The sequence below is a fragment of the Polypterus senegalus genome, chromosome 1, assembly GCF_016835505.1.
Source record: "Polypterus senegalus isolate Bchr_013 chromosome 1, ASM1683550v1, whole genome shotgun sequence".
In the NCBI taxonomy this organism is placed as follows: domain Eukaryota; kingdom Metazoa; phylum Chordata; class Cladistia; order Polypteriformes; family Polypteridae; genus Polypterus; species Polypterus senegalus.
In genome coordinates this window covers 178,521,441-178,543,879 of record NC_053154.1, presented here as the reverse complement: position 1 = coordinate 178,543,879, position 22,439 = coordinate 178,521,441, and positions in this window count along the sequence as shown.

Genomic DNA, 22,439 nt, shown 5'->3' with positions numbered 1-22,439 from the left:
AGAGGACGGAGCTGGAGGGAGGACTAGAGGCGGCCAGGAGAAAGGCAGTGGAACTGTGTGGCCTGTACTTTGGGGAATCAGTGCTGGAGGCACTGGGGTGTGTCGTGCACGTGAACTTGTAAATATTTGTGAATAAACAGTGTGTTGGGTGAAACATCGATGTCCGGGCCAGCATTCACAAGATATATATATACACACACACACACATATATATATACATATCTACTGTATATACATATATATATATATATACTAGCAGAATACCCGCGCTTCGCAGCGGAGAAGTAGTGTGTTAAAGAAGGTACGAAAAACAAAGGAAAAATTTTAAAAATAACGTAACATGATTGTTAATGTAATTGTTTTGTCATTGATATGAGTGTTGTTCTCATATCTATCTATCTATCTATCTATATATATATATGTTGTTCTCATATCTATCTATCTATCTATATCTCTATATATATATATATATATATATATATATATATACCAGCTTGCAGCGGAGAAGTAGTGTGTTAAAGAAGTTATGAAAAGAAAAGGAAACATTTTAAAAATAATGTAACATGATTGTCAAAGTAATTGTTTTGTGTATTTGGCGGCAGCGTCACAAAGTTGTTTTCGTCTAGCTGCATCAGAAAATGTACCACGACGTCTGACACGCCTCCTTTTTACTGTTTTCTCACAGCTTGGATTGCTGCTGTCATATATATATATACTAGCAAAATACCAGGCTTATGCCAGAGAAGTAGTGTGTTAAAGAAGCAATGAAAAGAAAAGGAAACATTTTGAAAATAACGTAACATGATTGTCAATGTAATTGTTTTGTCACTGTTGTGAGTGATGAGTGTTGTTGTCATATATATATATATATATATATATATTTACACACACACACATAAACATATATATATACATATCTATACATATACACATATATATATACATATATATATCTACATATATACACATACATATACACACACACATAAATACATACACACACATATATACACACAAATACATATATATATACATACACACACACATATATAAACATATATATACATATACATACATATCTACATATATACACACACAGCTATTTCGTATCAGTGCAATACGCTGCTTGTTAAAACGGATAACTCCCGCTCTTACGTGCAAGTCTGCGTGGATATTATGAACTATCGTATTTGTTCAAGTTCTATTTAAATTTTAAATAGAAGGAATTTTTATTTAGTCGACAGAAATATGTTTGGTAGGAAACAGTAAAAACAAACTCCCACTAAATATTCACGGGTTAAGGACTGTGCTTATGCAGAGGAAGATGAGATGGTCAGGGTGGTGTTTGGTACAAACTCAGCGAAACTGCGAGAGAAAGTTTTAAGTGCCAGGACTAAGGTAACATTAAATACAGCCATGGACATAGCACGAGATGGCACCAGCACAGCTGGGAACCTTCGATGCATGTACACGAGCGGCTCACGTGAACTGGCGCAGTGCACAGATAAAAGCAACAGTTCCAAAGAGCTGAACAAAAACCGAATTACACAATTGAAAAGGCAGCAAAAAATATGAAGCGTCTGATACATACAAGCATATTCATAAATCCAAAACAAAGCACACGTTGGAAAAAGTCAATGTCCCGCTAAAGGAAGACAGTGTAAAAAACCCGTGCATGCAGTGTGTCAGGTCTCAGATAAAGAAGAAGAGAGCTGTTTATTGATGCAGTAAGAAACGAATCGATGAATGAAACCTGTCATCTTTACAGCGATTGACAAACACGGAATGTAACTTGAACACAACACATCCTACAAATACGAACCTGATTGAAAGAAATAATGATAATCAAATCCTTGATGACAGCAACACTCAGTAACACTCACAAAACAAATACTGTATATTGACAGTCATGTTACGTTATTTTTAAAATGTTCCCTTTTCTTTTCTAGCTTTTTAACACACTACTTCTCGCTGCGATACGCGGGTATATATATATGTATATATATATAACCCGATCTACATACTCGAATAATGGATACTTTATTAGCCATCAATGATTGTTTTGGTAAAGCCATACTCAGTGTATTCATTAGATGAGCGGTAAAAAGTAAGGGCAAAGGGAGGATGACTTATTGAGGCATGCAGGCTGTAGTGCTCGTCAACTCTATCTGAATTGCGCGATCACATTTGAAAAAATATATCTTTTCAAGTTCTATTTAGTCCATATGTGTCAAACTCAAGGGCCGCGGGCCACATCCGGCCCGGCGTGTAATTATATCCGGCCCGGATCATTTTATATACTGTATTATTGTTATTAAAGCCGGGTATATGAAGCGCTGGTAACACAATAAACTACAGATCCCATAATGCAGCGCTTCAGCTGCCTTGCCGAACAGTTACCGCGTTAATCAAGTCTACCTTAAGATGCTGCAAGTTATTGCGAAGCTAGCTCACACGATGCTGAAGAGAAAAGTTGATTCTGAAAATAGAGCCTTTAAAACCGATGGGAGGCTGAGTATATGTTTACTGAACCCGTGTGTCTCATTTGTGGAGCTAATGTGGCTGTAATTACAGAATTTAATCTAAGACGGCACTATAAAACAAAACATCAGGGTAACCTGAAAGACCTGAATGCAATGCAGAAGATACAGAAAGCAGAAGAATTAAATAAGAATCTGACACTTCAGCGGACGTTTTACCCGTGCACAATCACAAAGTGATTTCAATTGAAGCTGCTTTTATGGGAGACACAACCACTTGCCCCACTTTCCCTGTTGCCAAGTAATGTTAAACCAAGTCGTCACTACGGTGTTCCCAAATACGCACTTTGCTGATAAACTGAGCGCACTGAGTTTGCACGGCGCTTTGGTGACTTTGAAGAACAAAAAAAGTCCGTCTACATGCGGCTCGAACCTTGTGCATGTTTGGTAGCACATATCTGTGTGAGAAGCTCTTCTCAGTGATAAAGACTAACAAAACAGCACACAGGAGTCGCCTCACTGATGAGCACCTGCAATCCATCCTGAGAATCTCCACAACACAGAACCTCACACCAAACAGAAACGAACCTGTGGCCAAAAAGATGCCAGGCGTCCAGCTCTAAAATGACATATGAGCAAAGACAACTGAATGATTTGATTTGTTATTGCTGAAAGGAACACATTTTATTTATATTTCTAGGTTTTGTTATGCAGCATGTTCATATTTGAATTTGTATAATTTTGACAGGATATATTTTTATGGAGAGCAAAATCTTTTGGGATATTTAAAATCTAAGTTTATTTTTTATATATAAAATTACATAAGAGTAAAGAAATTTGAATGTTTGTTCTTTTAATGTTTACTTTATTTCTAACTTGTATAATTTAGACAGGATATATTTTTATGGAGAGCAAAATATTATAAGTTGTTTAAGGTTTGAGTTGATTTATTCAGGAATAATATTCCTGTCTGTTTTTACCATTCCTACCAAAGATATTTCTGTCGACTAAATAAAAATTCCTTCTATTTAAAATTTAAATAGAACTTGAACAAATCTGATAGTTCATAATATCCACGCAGACTTGCGTAAGAGCGGGTTCATCCGTTTTAACAAGCAGCGTATTGCACTGATACGAAATAGCTGTGTGTGTATATATGTAGATATGTATGTATATGTATATATATGTATTTGTGTGTATATATGTGTGTGTGTATGTATATATATATATGTATTTGTGTGTATATATGTGTGTGTATGTATATGTATGTGTATATGTATAGATATGTATATATATATATATGTTTGTGTGTGTGTGTATATATATATATATATATATATATATATATATATATGACAACAACACTCATCACTCACAACAGTGACAAAACAATAACATTGACAATCATGTTACGTTATTTTCAAAATGTTTCCTTTTCTTTTCATTGCTTCTTTAACACACTACTTCTCCGCTTGGGTATTTTACTAGTATATATATATATATATATATATATATATATATATATATATATATATATATATATACACATACATACATATATATACACATACATATACTTGTGTGTATAGCTTTTATATATGTGTGTGTATAGCTTTGGTCACTGAGTGCAAGGGAGAAATAATAAAATATAGTCTATAAGTTATTAAACAGTAAAACATTAACGCTTTTAAGAAGTACAGGTACATTGAGCCCTACTGGAGTGGTTATGGTAAACTACATTTTAAAGACTGTGTAACACAACAGGTAAGTAATTAACAGCAGCTAAAATGTATATGGATCATCTCTCGGTAGTAGATCCCTTTTGAAAGGCGCTACACGACGGCTGTGGTATAGAAATTACATTTTCTATGTGAACGTTCAAATGTGTGCCTCTGGTAATGTGCCTTACCGGCATTTAAAGAAAATTAGTTTTGTGTCCTCTGCAGTGTTAAGCGAGAAAGGCTTTAGTTTGGGATAAAAGGAAAAAAGTTGTAAAGAAAGGAAAGTTGCCTTTTTCTTTTATATAGTATAGAGAGATGTGTTCGCTGACGTTATGATCGCCTTTTGGGGACAGTCGCGGTGGGTCTTGTGTAGACTGGTGAGATGTCCTCGCCATTAATCGGCTGTGATGGCACTGTCAGTCCTGCACTCGTGTGCGTGTCTTCATAATCGGGGTGAGAACCTCATAATCGTATACGTGCAAAAGAAAGTGTGAATCGCCTTTATATTATTTTGCCGTGGTGTAGAAAAGGGGTCCCGTGTTTGCACTTGTCTGGGCTATAGCTCAGGGGGAGGATGAAAAAAATTAAAAGTGCTTACTTTGACTTAAGACAGAAGCGCAGTCAGCGTCTCAAAGGCCGGCACAGCTATGCCGCGCGCTGGCTGCTCGACTTTTGCAGGGCAGGAGACCCCAGTTTTTGCAGACACGTTCATGATATCAAAAGTCTCAGCGCTCTTTGGAGATCATTCATATATTATATCTATATATATATATATATATCAAAATACCCGTCCTCATGCAGCGGAGAAGTAGTGTGTTAAAGAAGTAATGAAAAAGAAAAGGAAACATTTTAATAATAACGTAACATGATTGACATTGTCATGAGTGTTGCTGTCATATACAGTGGTGTGAAAAACTATTTGCCCCCTTCCTGATTTCTTATTCTTTTGCATGTTTGTCACACAAAATGTTTCTGATCATCAAACACATTTAACCATTAGTCAAATATAACACAAGTAAACACAAAATGCAGTTTTAAATGATGGTTTTATTATTTAGGGAGAAAAAATCCAAACCTACATGGCCCTGTGTGAAAAAGTAATTGCCCCCTGAACCTAATAACTGGTTGTGCCACCCTTAGCAGCAATAACTGCAATCAAGCGTTGCGATAACTTGCAGTGAGTCTTTTTCAGCGCTCTGGAGGAATTTTGGCCCACTCATCTTTGCAGAATTGTTGTAATTCAGCTTTATTTGAGGGTTTTCTAGCATGAACCGCCTTTTTAAGGTCATGCCATAGCATCTCAATTGGATTCAGGTCAGGACTTTGACTAGGCCACTCCAAAGTCTTCATTTTGTTTTTCTTCAACCATTCGGAGGTGGATTTGCTGGTGTGTTTTGGGTCATTGTCCTGTTGCAGCACCCAAGATCGCTTCAGCTTGAGTTGACGAACAGATGGCGGACATTCTCCTTCAGGATTTTTTGGTAGACAGTAGAATTCATGGTTCCATCTATCACAGCAAGCCTTCCAGGTCCTGAAGCAGCAAAACAACCCCAGACCATCACACTACCACCACCATATTTTACTGTTGGTATGATGTTCTTTTTCTGAAATGCTGTGTTCCTTTTACGCCAGATGTAACGGGACATTTGCCTTCCAAAAAGTTCAACTTTTGTCTCATCAGTTCACAAGGTATTTTCCCAAAAGTCTTGGCAATCATTGAAATGTTTCTTAGCAAAACTGAGACGAGCCCTAATGTTCTTTTGCTTAACAGTGGTTTCGTCTTGGAAATCTGCCATGCAGGCCGTTTTTGCTCAGTCTCTTTCTTATGGTGGAGTCGTGAACACTGACCTTAATTGAGGCAAGTGAGGCCTGCAGTTGTTTAGACGTTGTCCTGGGGTCTTTTGTGACCTCTCGGATGAGTCATCTCTGCGCTCTTGGGGTAATTTTGGTCGGCCACTCCTGGGAAGGTTCACCACTGTTCCATGTTTTTGCCATTTGTGGATAATGGCTCTCACTGTGGTTCACTGGAGTCCCAAAGCTTTAGAAATGGCTTTATAACCTTTACCAGACTGATAGATCTCAATTACTTCTGTTCTCATTTGTTCCTGAATTTCTTTGGATCTTGGCATGATGTCTAGCTTTTGAGGTGCTTTTGGTCTACTTCTCTGTGTCAGGCAGCTCCTATTTAAGTGATTTCTTGATTGAAACAGGTGTGGCAGTAATCAGGCCTGGGGTGGCTACGGAAATTGAACTCAGGTGTGATACACCACAGTTAGGTTATTTTTTAACAAGGGGCAATTACTTTTCACACAGGGCCATGTAGGTTTGGATTTTTTCTCCCTAAATAATAAAACCATCATTTAAAAACTGCATTTTGTGTTTACTTGTGTTATATTTGACTAATGGTTAAATGTGTTTGATGATCAGAAACATTTTGTGTGACAAACATGCAAAAGAATAAGAAATCAGGAAGGGGGCAAATAGTTTTTCACACCACTGTATATGCCTGCCTAAATAAGTCACCCTCGCTTTGCTCTTACTTTATTTACCGTTCATTTAATCACGGCTAGTGGCGGAAAAATTATAAAATGGAAGGAGGATGGCTTTACCAAAACAATTATTGATGGCGAATCGATTATTCATAAAGCTTGAATTGGTGATCTGTTTTTCTGTGTTACCTCATATTTTTTCATACTTCTTCTCAAACTAAGGTGGTGCGAGGGTAAAATGAATCGGGATCGCTGATCAATGTAATCGGTGTACCAGGAAATCATGCGTTGATAAAAGCTCCCCTTTGCTTGTAATGCAAAGTGGATTAAATGCATTATTTTTTAACGCGTTATGGAGCACATGCATCGAAGCTTCTCAGCTGTGCTTGTGCTAAGAAAAGGAAAGATTTTAAAAATAACGTAACACGATTGTCAATGTAACCTTTTGTAAGTAGTGCCTGGAGGATTCAGTGTGGAGAAACTCTATAGAGACAGCGTGTGTATTAACTTGTGGATTTTTCTGTGAGTATTTGGTGGCAGTCTGACGAAGTTGCTTGAAGACGGCGTTAACTGAGCTCAGCTCAGAGCCAAATGAGATGAATGGGAGGGAGATGATGACGTGACTCCCCACCCACCTTAACTGTCAATCCCCCACAAACACAGTCTCTCGGAATTTGCATAAGCACACCCCTTCACCTACAATTTTAACTTAGTTATAAAGTGATCAAAACTCTCGTTTATATCCTGCGTCCTCTCATTAAACTTGTATCCCGCATTGCCTGTGGGCATGTGAAACGCCAGCGGTAGCCTGTCTATGAACTTAATGTAAAGTTTAGGTTTACACCTTGCTTTCTTTCCGAGGTAGCAGCAGTCATGAATATGGTAGTATATGTCACTCGCTCGCTTCTTATTGTTTCGCTGCCTTCTCAATTATATAATGCATGTTTTCTTAAGCGCTTTTGGAGGTCTTCCTGGTTTTCTACGCACTGCGTTGACAGTCAGTTCACGTGATTACGTGAGAGGCGTGATGATGTCACACGAAACTCCGCCCCCCCACGTCATTCCAGCTCAACTCCATTACAGTTAATGGAGAAAAATACCTTCCAGTTATGACCATTAGGTAGAATTTCGAAATGAAACCTGCCCAACTTTTGTAAGTAAGCTGTAAGGAATGAGCCTGCCAAATTTCAGCCTTCTACCTACACGGGAAGTTGGAGAATTAGTGATGAGTGAGTGAGTGAGTGAGTGAGTGAGGGCTTTGCCTTTTATTAGTATAGATATATATATATACAAATCTACATATATATATCTACATATATATATTAGGGGTGGGACTCGATTAAAAAAATTAATCTAATTAATTAGAGGCTGTGTAATAATAAATCTTGATTAATCAAATGTAATCACACATGAAAATTTGCCCCAAATCGCAAATTTTTTTTTTAATTTAAAAGGGTTTTAGTGGGTGACACTAAATCAAATCATAGACATAGTAATCAAATAATAGACATGGACATGAATATTGTAAACTCAAGCTCTTTTAATTTCTGAAAAAAAAAATGTTTTTAAACTGCATTTCAATTTAAAACAGAAACAAAAATATCATCCTTGGCTAAAATTGGGCAGACTTAAAAATAAAGTGGTAGTTTAAGTACTTTAAGTACATTTTCAGAATGGTATTGTCTTTAAATAATAATAACAAAAATTTCTACATAAAGTGCAGTTTTTCTTCTTAAAAAATAAGGCAGAAACATAAAAGGTAATTTGACCAGCTTCACCTTTAAACTCTGAGTAACCTTAGCCAAACTTATTTTGTACATTAGGCTAAAACAGTGTGATCATTGAACATTTTTTAATTAGATGTAATTAGAATTACTAACGGTCACGGAAGTCCAATGATCCCCAGTAAGAGCCACAAAGTCCGCTTTCTGTAATGCATCTAATTTTGCTTGCTTTTCAGTGTGCACAAAACCATGCTTTTATCAAGGCTTCCGTCGGGTAGTCTTTTGAAATGAAATTTTCCTCCGATCAGTCGTAGGAACGCGCTTTATTCTGACTCTAATATTTTTGTAGCTCTGATGTGTGCATCAGTGTAATCGATATACCAGGAAATCATGCATTGACAAAAGTTCCCCTTTGCTTGGAATTGAAAGTGTGATTAAATGCGTTATTTTTTTTTTAACGCGTTATGGAGTACATGCATCGAAGCTTCTCAGCTGTGCTTGTGCTAAGAAAAGGAAACATTTTAAAAATAACGTAACATGATTGTGAATGTAATAGTTTTGTGATTGTTATGAGTGTTGCTGTCATCAAGGATTTGATTATAATTTCTTTCAATCAGGTTCGTATTTGGACAGTTTGCACAAAACCACGCTTTTATCAAGGCTTCCGTCGGGTAGTCTTTTGAAATGAAATTTGCCTCCGATCAGTCTTAGGAACACGCTTTGTATCCATTAATCATAAAACTTCAATTGGTGATCTGTCTTTCTGCGTTAACCGCATATTTTTTCATACGTCTCAAACCAAGGGGATGCGAGGGTAAAATGAATCGGGAAGCGCGCGTACATACTCAGTGCACCCCTCTCGGGAATCAGCGCTAGAGGCGAAGTCTCTACCATTGCGCCACAGCGTGTGGTTTGTCTATTTGAGAGTATGTAGATTGGGGTATATATATATATATATATATATATATATATATATTGTAATGGATGGCCGGCCATTTATCCCGGCCAATACCCCCAAGCCGCCAGGTGGAGCCCTCCTTGCAGCGTGGAGGTCCCCAGAAGACCAGCAGGGCATCATGGACATTGGAGTTTTATGCAAAGCCCTGCTGGATGCTGTGGGGGCCACAGGAAGGAGCTGCAGGGAGGACCGAGGGCTTCTTCGTGCCCTGTGACCCGGAGGTTCGTCACAGGAAGAGCGACGGACTTCGGGTTGAAGAAAGGGACTATTTACCCTGACCCGGAAGGGAAAAGGACTTGTGGACTATTGGGCAGAAACACTTCCGGGTCAGTTATTATAAAAGGACTATGGGAACTCCCAGACAACGAGCTGAGCTGGGTGGAAGGGTGGCAGCGCTGTCTGGGAGCTGGAGGATTGGTTATTTGTTTATTATTGTGTAGTATTGGTGATTATATGAGTATTGTGGAGGAGAGTGTGCTTTGTGCACTGTGGAAGAGAAATAAAGTCAACATTTGGACGTTTACCTGGTGTCTGGAGTCGTGGACAGGGGTTCAAGGGAGCGAGGGTGCCCCCTATCGTTCACAGTGGCGTAGTCGGCAGGATACTCTAGCGTCGTTTGCAGAGGACCTGAATCAAAAATTTCTGTGGGAAACGAACCCCGAGAAGACTGCGGAATCAGGAATCACCACAGCATCGCCAAAACCCGAAAACCGAGTCCAAAATGGGAAAGAAGAAGGGCAAGCAAGCGACAACGCCAGCGGAGTGCCGTAGGTGCAATGGCTGGCGCTCGGGAGGAGTTAAGGAGAGGCCTTACAAGTCCGGAGAAACCTCCAGGAAGCAACGATCCCTCTAAGGTACGTGCCGGGAACGACATTAAAAATCCTTTTATTGTTTCTCACCTTGTCCCGTGCATGTACCTTGGAGATGACCACCTGGAGGCTCCGAGGGGAAAAGGAGACTGCCCCGAAGACGACGGCCTTCTCTTGTCGAAGCCAGAGCAACTAGAAATCGACTTCCGCATGATGGCAGCCGATGAGGGACACGGTAGCAAACCCGGTGCATTCTGGGAAGGAGGAGCTCCGCGTCCTGCTGTTTGCACCTTCGAGCCCGAAGGAATGGACTTGGTCTTTCCGAAGGGGAAGGGGGAGGCGAGCGAGGCATCGCTCAAACCACAAGAAGGTAAGGAGGGTCGGGAAGTAGCTGATCGGGATGTCGCTAAAGTATTAAAGACAGACCGCAGTTTGCCGAAGAAGGCAACTCGACCCTCTGAGAACTCCAAATCCCAGAAGCCTCCGCGAGACCCGTCAGAGCACGTGCCTGAAGCGGGCGTGCTCATTGGCTCCCGGTCGGCAGGTAACACGAACGAGGAAGTGAGTGTTCTGCCGGTCGAAATAAATAATTATATTAACTTAGGGAGCTCAAAACTAATCGAGCCCGTGAGCGAGTGTCTTGCAGGTCCTGGCGACCATTGAAAAGATCGTCGGGATTTGGGAGCGGCAGCCAGAGAGCCGTTGGAGAAGGTGAGGGCCTACGTGCGGCGATTTGGTGAGGAGCCTCCCGTAATGAATGATGCGGCGATACAGGTAAGCGAGACCCGTATCGTATATAATAGAGGGCGCGTGTGATCCAGGCCCGCGTTTAATAAGTAGCGGTGCCAATACACGGCGTACCCTACAAAAGAGGTCGGCGTTAACGAAAGTGGTCGGCGAAGGGCTAATCGATCCGGGGCAGCTAGACAGTGCTGACTCCCGGAGCGAGGCAGCCCTGAAGACGCCGCCGTAATTTATAAAAGTAAAGGGGTGCAACAGTAAAGGGTCTCTCTTTACTTAATAGAGACTCAGACTGTGGACAAGCCCAGATTAAGCAGGAGATCCCGAAAATAAAACGGGGGTCTCCTGACAAGAAAGGGAAAGAAGCAAAAAGAGAAAAAGCACCAGTAGAGGCGGCAGGGGTTTCTCTCCCAGCAAAAGGGGCGGACCTAACAGTTCCTTATTGTTTTCAGTCCCGTAGGGGAAGAATACCAGGAGGACAGAGGCAGTGTTACGGTGCGAAGGTTGGGCCATATTTGGCGGAACTGTCCTTGGAGAGAGGGGGACAAGAGGTCAATTTGGAATAATATTCCCCCTAGGTTCTCCAGGGACCAAGATGTTCGTTTTAATCAAGGCTCAACCAGGACGTCCTCTTGGAGGAAGACTTCCCTCTCGGGGCAGGCCGCTCCGAATAATAATTCGTCGCTGGGGGGGGAATACTGTAATGGATGGCCGGCCATTTATCCCGTTGAAGACAGTGGAACAGTTGAAGACTGAAAAAATGTTGCCTGGTCTGATGAGTCTCGATTTTTGTTGAGACATTCAAATGGTAGAGTCAGAATTTGGCGTAAACAGAATGAGAACATGGATCCATCATGCCTTGTTACCACTGTGCAGGCTGGTGGTGTAATGGTGTGGGGGATGTTTTCTTGGCACACTTTAGTCCCCTTAGTGCCACATGGGCATCGTTTAAATGCTACGGGCTACCTGAGGATTGTTTCTGACCATGTCCATCCCTTCATGACCACCATGTACCCATCCTCTGATGGCTACTTCCAGCAGGATAATGCACCATGTCACAAAGCTCGAATTATTTCAAATTGGTTTCTTGAACATGACAATGAGTTCACTGTACTAAAATGGCCCCCACAGTCACCAGATCTCAACCCAATAGAGCATCTTTGGGATGTGGTGGAAAGGGAGCTTCGTGCCCTGGATGTGCATCCCACAAATCTCCATCAACTGCAAGATGCTATCCTATCAATATGGGCCAACATTTCTCAAGAATGCTTTCAGCACCTTGTTGAATCAATGCCAAGGCGAAAGGGGGTCAAACACCGTATTAGTATGGTGTTCCTAATAATCCTTTAGGTGAGTGTGTATATATATATATATATATATATATACACACTCGCGTTTCGCAGCGGAGAAGTAGTGTGTTAAAGAAGTTATGAAAAAGAAAAGGAAACATATTAAAAATAACGTAACATGATTGTCAATATACAGTAATTGTTTTGTGAGTGTTATTGAGTGTTGCTGTCATCAAGGATTTGATTATCATTATTTCTTTCAATCAGGGTCATATTTGTACGATGTGTTGTGTTCAAGTTACATTCCGTGTTTGTCAGTTGTTGTAAAGATAGGAGGTTTCATTCATCAATTCATTTCTTACTGCATCAATAAACAGCTCGTCGTCTTCTTTATCTGAGACGTGACACACTGCATGCACGGGTTTTTTTTTTTACAATGTCTTCCTTTAGCGGGACATTGACTTTTTCCACCGTGTGCTTTGTTTCCGCAGTAGTTGCACTTATGAATATGCTTTTATGTATCACACGCTTCATATTTTTTTGCTGCCTTCTCAATTGTATAATTCGGTTTTTGTTCAGCACTCTTTGGAACTGTTGCTTTTTGTCTGTGCACTCGTCCAGTTCACGTGAGCCGCTCGGTGTACATGCATCGAAGGTTCACAGCTGTGCTGGTGCCATCTCGTGCAATGTCCATGGCTGTATTTAATGTTAGCTAAGACCCGGCACTTAAAAGTTTCTCTCGCAGTTTTGCTGAGTTTTGTCACTGTTATGAGTGTTGCTATCATATATATATATATCTATATATATATATATATATTATATATCTATATATATATCTATATCTATATATCTATATATATTATATACACTGTGTGCACAATTATTAGGCAAGTGAGTATTTTGACCATATCATCATTTTTAATGCGTATATTCCAACTCCAAGCTGTATTAACTTGAATGCTTATTGGATTTAAGCACGTCAGGTGATGTGTATTTGTGCAGTGAGGGAGGGTGTGACCTAAGGAGATCAACACCCTATATCAAGGTGTGCAGAATTATTAGGCAGCTAGTTTTCCTCAGGCAAAATGGGCCAAAAAAAGAGATTTAACTGACTCTGAAAAGTCAAAAATTGTAAAAGTCTTTCAGAGGGATGCAGCACTTTTGGAATTGCTAAGATATTGGTGTGTGATCACAGAACCATCAAACATTTTGTTGCAAATAGTCAACAGGGTCGCAAGAAACGTGTTGAGAACAAAAGACGCAAATTAGCTGCCAAAGATTTGAGAAGAATCGAACGTGAAGCTACCAGGAACGCATTATCCTCCAGTACTTTCATATTCCAGAGCTGCAACCTACCTGGAGTGCCCAGAAGTACAAGGTGTTCAGTGCTCAAAGACATGGCCAAGGTAAGGAGGGCTGAAACCCAACCACCACTGAACAAGAAACATAACTTGAAACGTCAAAACTGGGCCAAGAAATATCTGAAGACAGATTTTTTCAAAGGTTTTATGGACCGATGAGATGAGAGTGACTCTTGATGGACCAGATGGATGGACCTGTGGATCAGTAATGGGCACAGAGCTCCACTCCAACGTGGAGGTGGGGTACTGGTATGAGCTGGTAATTTTAAAGATGAGCTAGTTGGACCTTTTTGCATTGAAGATGAACTCAAAATCAACTCCCAAACCTACTGCCAGTTTTTCGAAGACACTTTCTTTAAACAGTGATACAGGAAGAAGACCATGATTTTTATGCAGGCCAATGCTCCATCACTTGCATCGAAGTTCTCCACTGCGTGGCCAGCCAGTAAAGGCCTTAAAGATGAAGGAATAATGACATGGCCCCCCTTCCTCATCTGACCTAAACCCTATCGAGAACTTGTGGGCACTTCTTAAACGCTAGATTTACGGGGGAGAAAAACAATACACCTCTCTGAAGAGTGTCTGGGAGGCTGTAGTCACTGCTCCACAAAAAGCTGATCGTCAACAGATCAAGAAACTGACAGACTCCATGAATGGAAAGACTTATGACTGTTATTGGAAAGAAGGGTGGCTATATTGGTCATTGATTGATTGATTTATTTTTTTTGAAATGGCAGAGATGTTTATTTGTAAATTTTGAGGTGTTTGTTTATTATTCTCACTATAACAGATGAAAATAAACAAGTGAGATGGGAAAATTTTCATTTTTCCTTTAGTTGCATAATAAATCTGCACACTAATAGTTGCCTAATAATTGTGCGCACATATGTATTCCCCTGATGATGTTCACACTCACATTTCCTTTGTGAACCATTCAGGTTTCAGGTTTATTAACATTTTGGATTGACTGATAGCACTGTGTTTGTTCCATATTAAAATTAATCCTTAAAAATACAACTTGCCTAATAATTGTGCACACAGTGTATATATATCTATATATATATATCTATATATATATATATATATACACATACATACATATATACATATATACACACACTATATATATATATATATATATATATATACACACACACACACACACACATTATATCTATATCTCTCTCTCTCTATATCTATCTATCTATCTATATATATATATATATATATATATATATCTATATATATCTCTATATCTATCTCTCTATATCTATCTATATCTATATCTATATCTCTCTCTCTATATATATATTTATATATATATACACACATACATACTGTACATACATACACACACTGACATATTTATATATATCTATATATCTATATATCTATATATATATATCTATATCTATCTATATATATATATATATATATATACACACACACACACACATACACACACATTATATCTATATCTATATATATATCAAAATACCCGTGCTTCGCAGCGGCGAAGTACTGCCTTAAAAGTTTTATTAAGAAGAAAATTAAACCTTTTTAAACTGAGGGAAAATATACCAATAATTATTTGTTAAGGATCTCTTTGTTTACCACATTGTGAATTCGGCCCTCCGGTTGTAATATGACCAAGCTGTGCGCTGAGCCTACTCCTGAGCATGCAACGTACAGTTGGCCATGTGAACAGTAATCTTGTTTCAAATCTCACAGCTTGGATTGCTGCTGTCATAATCGGTTTGAGTTTCATGGTTTGTTTCAATTACGAGTAGTAATAGTAATATGACAGTATTTGTAGGACTTGTGTTGAAGTGACATTCGGCATCTGTCAAGCGTTGTAAGTATACAACCAGTTTCATCAATAACTTCACATCCAGCTTTTGAGAGCTTAAACATTCATAAACATCAAAGTGTCCACTACTGAAATCGTCACCTGTCAATCTAAGATGTTTAAGAGGCATTGGCGGTTGTCCAAAGGTGTAATATATTTGGCCATTTCGGTACACTTGAAAGCGACAACCGAACAATTCATCGGCAGCCATCAACTCACATGCAGATGCATAGGTGAAGGGCTTAAGCATATCACTCTTATAGTGCTCCTGTGTAATATAATTATCTCCTGTACCGTCATCAGTCCACACCTTGAACCTGTCCCAGTCATTCAATACATAAGACACAATGTTTCTCCAGATATTAAGAGTGAGCCTGATATGGCCGTGCAATATGTAACAAAGAGAATGGAAAAGATAGGTGCCATCTCCGGGCATGGAAACCCCTCGGTAAGTGACAGTTCTTTGATCGATGGTGATCACCTCGATAGACATGTTAATGCGGGTACGGTTGGAATGATAAAGGAAATGGGCACCTGAACAATGTAAAGTAAGTCTAAAATACCTACACAATAACTATACAGTAATCCCTCGCTATATCACGCTTCGACTTTCGCGGCTTCACTCTATCGCGGATTTTAAATGTAAGCATATCTAAATATATATGACGGATTTTTCGCTGGTTCGCGGATTTCTGCAGACAATGTGTCTTTTAATTTAAAGTACATGCTTCCCCAGATTGTTTCCCCAGTTGATTTCATACAAGGGACGCTATTGGCAGATGGCCGAGAAGCTACCCAATCAGAGCATGCATTACATATTAACTAAAACTCCTCAATGCTATAAGATATGCTTCCCGCGCAGTGCTTGATTGTTTGCTTGTCTTTGCCTCTCTTTCCCCCTCTCTGACATTCTCTGCGCCTGACGGAAGGGGTGTGAGCAGAGGTGCTGTTTGCACAGAGGCCGTTTGCCGACGCTCCTCTAAGAAATGCCGCTTTATCGCTGTGCTTCCGCATACTTAAAAGCACAAAAGCACACTTATTGATCTTTTGATTGTTTGCTTTAATCTCGCACTCTCTCTCTCTCTCTGACGTTCTCTGCGACTGACGGAGGGGGTATGAGCAGAGGGGCTGTTTGCACAGAGGCTGTTTGCTTAGAAGATACTGACGCTCCTCTTAAAAATGCCGCCTTATTGTGGTGCTTCGGCAAACTTAAAAGTACACGTATTTTTTGATTGTTTGCTTTTCTTTGCGAGCACTCTCTCTCTCTGAAATTCTCTGCTCCTGATGCAGACACTCCTTTTTAAGAGAAAATATATTTGCAATCTTTTAATTGTGGGAAAGAACTGTCATCTCTGTCTTGTCATGGAGCACAGTTTAAACTTTTGACTAAAGGGTGTTATTTCATGTCTAGAGGGCTCTAATATTGTTAACAGTGTGGGAGAGTTTATAAGGGCTTAAAATATATAGAAATAACTATAAAACATATGGTTTCTACTTCGCGGATTTTCATCTATCGTGGGGGGTTCTGGAACGCAACCCCCGCGATCGAGGAGGGATTACTGCAATCGTAATAAATGAACAATAAAACAGCGGAGAAGCCGTGGATTAAATAAAAAGGCTGTAGTTATCAGCAGGGAGACGTGAATCCCGTGGCAAAGCAAGGAAGGGAATGTAGAGACTGGAGCGATGGATGGCCTTATATAGGCAGGCAGCCAACAACGTGGGAGGCGTTGGGATGGGGGACCCAATGCCGCCTCACACAGTGACTGAGCTGCAGGCTATGGACGTATATATGTACGTAATTAGGATTCAGTTAGCGTTGGGAACCCGTGTACCAAATTTCTTGAAGATGGGCCCATAAGTAACAAAGACTGTTGAAAAGTTCAATATGGCGGCCGACAGTGGCATCATACCACCGAAATAAGTACCAAATTTCAGCCTTCTACCTACACAGTGCTTTATGTTAATGTTTGCCAATCATTTGAACCGGACACAAGCAACGCTCGTTGCACCGCGTCTTTGGAATGTCTCCTAAAAACATCCTTTGTTTTACAAGCTGCATTCCACAAGGTAAGGCAATTTTTCACATCGGACACAAACTGTTGCCTAGGTGCTGTGAATTGCTCCCCTCCTTTCCTCCCTACTCTGCCATCTCTGGGCTGTGAAGCACATTTCTGTATCCCTGGAGGTCCGATCTGTTTAAAGCTATGGCTTTAAGATTCAAGGGACAAATGCCAGCGTGGTTTCGAATCCCGCTTCTGGTAAATATTTGTGCTCCGTTCACTCTGGGATTATCGGAATACAATTCTAACTTTTAGAAAACTATTCCCCATGCTTTCGCGATCTGTTTCCTTAGGGGCAGCTGATTATTTAAAATAGGAGGTAATGGATGGAACAGGGCTTTTTTTAAAGATATACAAAATATACATCCGAGGCTAGATTTTAAGACGTCTCAAACGTTCCTTAAAAGGTCCCTGTTGCCTATTATTAAACTGTGCAGGTGATTTTTAAATCCCTTAACTTTAAAAGTTACACACGTAACTTGTTCTCCCGGACTGAGCAGCGGCGCAACCGTGCGAGCTTGATGCGCGCTCCCGTTCCGGGTTTTGACAAGCATGCACTCGCAGAACACAGCAGGGGGTGGGGGGTGTTTCTGTCAGCAGAGCTCCGGCCTCATACAGTTTGCAGCAGGGGGCTGTCCAGCTCTCTCTGTCTACACAGAGCCTGTCAGTTTTGAGAGAGACCAGGGGCTGCTAAAAGCCGGGCTGCTTGATTTCTTTCTGTGAGGTGGGAAACCGCTAAGGCTGTTTTTACTGCAGAATCTGTCTGTGAGATGGAAAAAAGCAGCTTCACTTAGTTTGAAGCAAAGATGAGATGTTTTAATTGCGTATTCATCTTAAAATCGTAGATAGAACAAAATGCTTCGCTTTTTTATACAGCCCTTTCAGAAGGGGTGGACGGCAGGGTCTGGATAGAAACTTACCTGGATTTGTCAGGACAAGCCCGTTCAAGGAGGGGGGCTGCTCTTGACAGTTTGTTTAATTAAGCAGGTGGCTGTGGGATGAGTTCAAACAGGGGTCAGACATCCATCAATCTGCCCTTGACGGTTTCCTGAGCCAATCAGGTGCCGGGGCAGGTTCAAGGAGGGTCAGATATCCATCAAAAGACCCTTGACAGTTTCCTGAACCAATCATTTGCCGGGGCGGGTTCAACGAGGGGACAGACATCGATCAAAAGGCCCTTGACAGTTTCCTGGGCCAATCAGGTGCCAGAGGGCGGGGCTAGGTCACGTGGCGGTAGGCATGACGTCCACAGGGGCGGGACTTCCGGTCTTGCGTCATACAGATGGGACTTCCAGTATGACGTCATAGGGGCGGGACCTAAGGGTCATAAATCATTACGACAGAAGCCGCATGCATATAACTACTCAACTCCACGCATGTACCTCTTCTAATACTCTCACTTTGTCCAATACAAGGTCAGGCAGGAACCAGAGCCTAACAAACAGAATTTGTTGCACTTTCTCGATCCTGAGAGCATTAACTGCAAGGTAGGAAGCAACCCAGGACAGCTACAAATACATCAGCACATTCATATGCCAGGTGAATTTAGGGCTGCCAGTTTATCTAAAAAGCATGTCTTTGGGATGGTGAAGGAGACCAGAACAAACAAAGGAAATCCAGGCAGACAGTTCTGGATGTCAAACTTAACATGCCAGAGTTTTTAGAAGGCAAAGCCTCTGTGACACTCATAAAAGGACAATAAAAAGTACTATTATCTGTCAATAACTATTTAGTACAAGCAAATCTGCATTTAATACATCATATTTACAGTACATCTGGAAAGTATTCACAAGTGCATCACTTTTTCACATTTTATTATGTTACAGCCTTATTCCAAAATGGATTAAATTCATTTTTTTCCTCAGAATTCTACACACAACACCCCATAATGACAACATGAAAAAAGTTTACTTGAGATTTTTGCAAATTTATTAAAAATAAAAAAATTGAGAAAGCACATGTACATAAGTGTTCACAGCCTTTGCCATGAAGCTCAAAATTGAGCTCAGGTGCATCCTGTTTCCCCTGCTCATCCTTGAGATGTTTCTGCAGCTTAATTGGAGTCCACCTGTGGTAAAGTCAGTTGATTGGACATGATTTGGAAAGGCACACCCCTGTCTATATACGATCCCACATTTGACAGCTCATGTCAGAGCACAAACCAAGCATGAAGTCAAAGGAATTGTCTGTAGATCTCTGAGACAGGATTGTCTCAAGACACAAATCTGGGAAAGGTTACAGAAAAATTTCTGCTGCTTTGAAGGTCCTAATGAGCACAGTGGCCTCCATCATCCGTAAGTGGAAGAAGCTCGAAACCACCAGGACTCTTCTAGAGCAGGCCGGCCATCTAAACTGAGTGATTGGGGGAGAAGGGCCTTTGTCAGGGAGGTGACCAAGAACCCGATGGTCACTCTGTCAGAGCTCCAGAGGTCCTCTATGGAGAGAGGAGAACCTTCCAGAAGGACAACCATCTCTGCAGTAATCCACCAATCAGGCCTGTATGGTAGAGTGGCCAGACGGAAGCCACTCCTTACTAAAAGGCACATGGCAGCCCGCCTGGAGTTTGCCAAAAGGCACCTGAAGGACTCTCAGACCATGAGAAACAAAATTCTCTGGTCTGATGAGACAAAGATTAAACTCTTTGGTGTGAATGCCAGGCATCATGTTTGGAGGAAACCAGGCACCGCTCATCACCAGGCCAATACCATCCCTACAGTGAAGCACAGTGGTGGCAGCATCATGCTGTGGGGATGTTTTTCAGTGCAGGAACTGGGAGACTGGTCAGGATAAAGGGAAAGATGACTGCGGCAATGCACAGAGACATCCTGGATGAAAACCTGCTCCAGAGCACTCTTGACCTCAGACTGGGGCAATGGTTCATTTTTCAGCAGAACAACGACCCTAAGCACACAGCCAAGATATCAAAGGAGTGGCTTCCGGACAACTCTATGAATGTCCTTGAGTGGCCCAGCCAGAGCCCAGACTTGAATCCGATTGAACATCTCTGGAGAGATCTTAAAATGGCTGTGCACCGACGCTTCCCATCCAACCTGATGGAGCTTGAAAAGTGCTGCAAAGAGGAATGGGTGAAACTGGCCAAGGATAGGTGTGCCAAGCTTGTGGCATCATAGTCAAAAAGACTTGAGGCTGTAATTGCTGCCAAAGGTGCATCAACAAAGTATTGAGCAAAGGCTGTGAATACTTATGTACATGTGATTTATCAGTTTTTTTTTGTTTTTAATAAATTTACAAAATCCTCAAGTAAACTTTTTATGTTGTCATTATGGGGTGTTGTGTGTAGAATTCTGAGGAAAAAAAATTAATTCAATCAATTTTAGAATAAGGCTGTAACATAACAAAATGTGGAAAAAGTGATGCGTTGTGAATACTTTCCGGATGCACTGTAACTTTTTATAATGGCTCTGTGCATTTGTGGTCATATTTATGCACAATTTATAAATACCTTAGAAAAAGAACAAACAATAACAAATGAGGAAACACAAGAAAAACCTGAAAAACTGAATCCAAGACACTAAAAGAGAGTGAACCTGAAGTACAAGAATGAGGTGATACAAAGAAGGAAAAAGAACATTTAGAAATGTGGAAAAATGGGAGAATAGATTAAGAGAGAACTGTACATACCAACTGGCCTGTATTTTTACAAATTTTACTTCAGCATATAAACATTCATTTTTCTCAGAGTTTCCAGGAAATAAATATTAGTTTACCTTTTAATCTTTTAGGCTGAATGTATTGAAAAGGAAAATTCCACCTGTACACAGGTAATTGATGGCTCTCTCATGCCTACAGTAAGATCTGATCTGGTACCATACATCCATGTTTCTTGCACATTCTAAAGAGATACTGACAGAATGATTGTCATTAGAATGCTGTGAATCTTTAACAGTTATGACTGCTTAAAGTTAAAGAATTGATCAATGAAAACCTTAACAGATATTGCACATAACAAGCCATGTTTCTTTTTATCCGTGGTATTCTTTCTTTTTCTACTCTTTGAGGGTACTGGATTGGTCTAATGCAGGGGCTACAGCCCACCCAAGCTCCATTTTATCAACAACTTTTGTCAACGCTCTGGACATGTGGGGTTTCCCGATTTATTCCTCCACCAGCCCATCTACTCTGTACTACTTACTGTACTTTGTTTGGTGTCTCACAAATGCCCTCCCTTAATTTCACTGCAGAAACCTTTTGCCTCTCTTTTCCCCTCTCTCTCCTGCAAATGCCACATTCTTCAAAGTCAGATACACTTCCATGAAAATCCAACCTATTAATACAATTAACTGATAATTCTTCATAGACATTGCCCTACTGTCCCTCCAGCAACATCATTGCAACTCAGTCCAGGACCATTTTGTTATGTGTCCCTTTTGACGCTCCTGGCAATTTTCTCATGTTATGGCAGTGAACTTCTCTTTCTTTCCTTCAAGTCTTATTTTGTTCTCCGTGCTTATTTTTTCTTTGGAAATATTCCTGTCTTTCCTCAAAGCTGCCTTCTCCAAGACCTCCCTTTTTTTACAACTTACTTTTAACCCGCAGGAAAAAAAACATCAGTCTTAGTACCCTGGCTGTTCTGCTTCTTCTCACTTCTCATTGAACTCTTCGGAGTTGTTTCTGAGGGAAACTAGCAAACCTCATTGTGAAACTGAATAAATCTTGTGGGACAAGATTCATGGATCAATAAGGCATCCAGCGAATCAATTGAAAGCTGTGCAGCTTCTTGAGTATTCAAATCCTTGGAGTCTTTTATTACAAGATGTGTTTTTTTTTCCTTTATTATTTTGTCAGTGTGGTTGAACCCTTCCTCACTATGTCTTTTATCTGTATTTCTATTGTGTGTGTTGGGTTAGGTTAGGTGTGTGAGTTTGAATTTTTACATATATGGCTGTGTTTGTTCAAATATTTCCAGTTTTTCTCAATTTCATTCAATAAGCAAT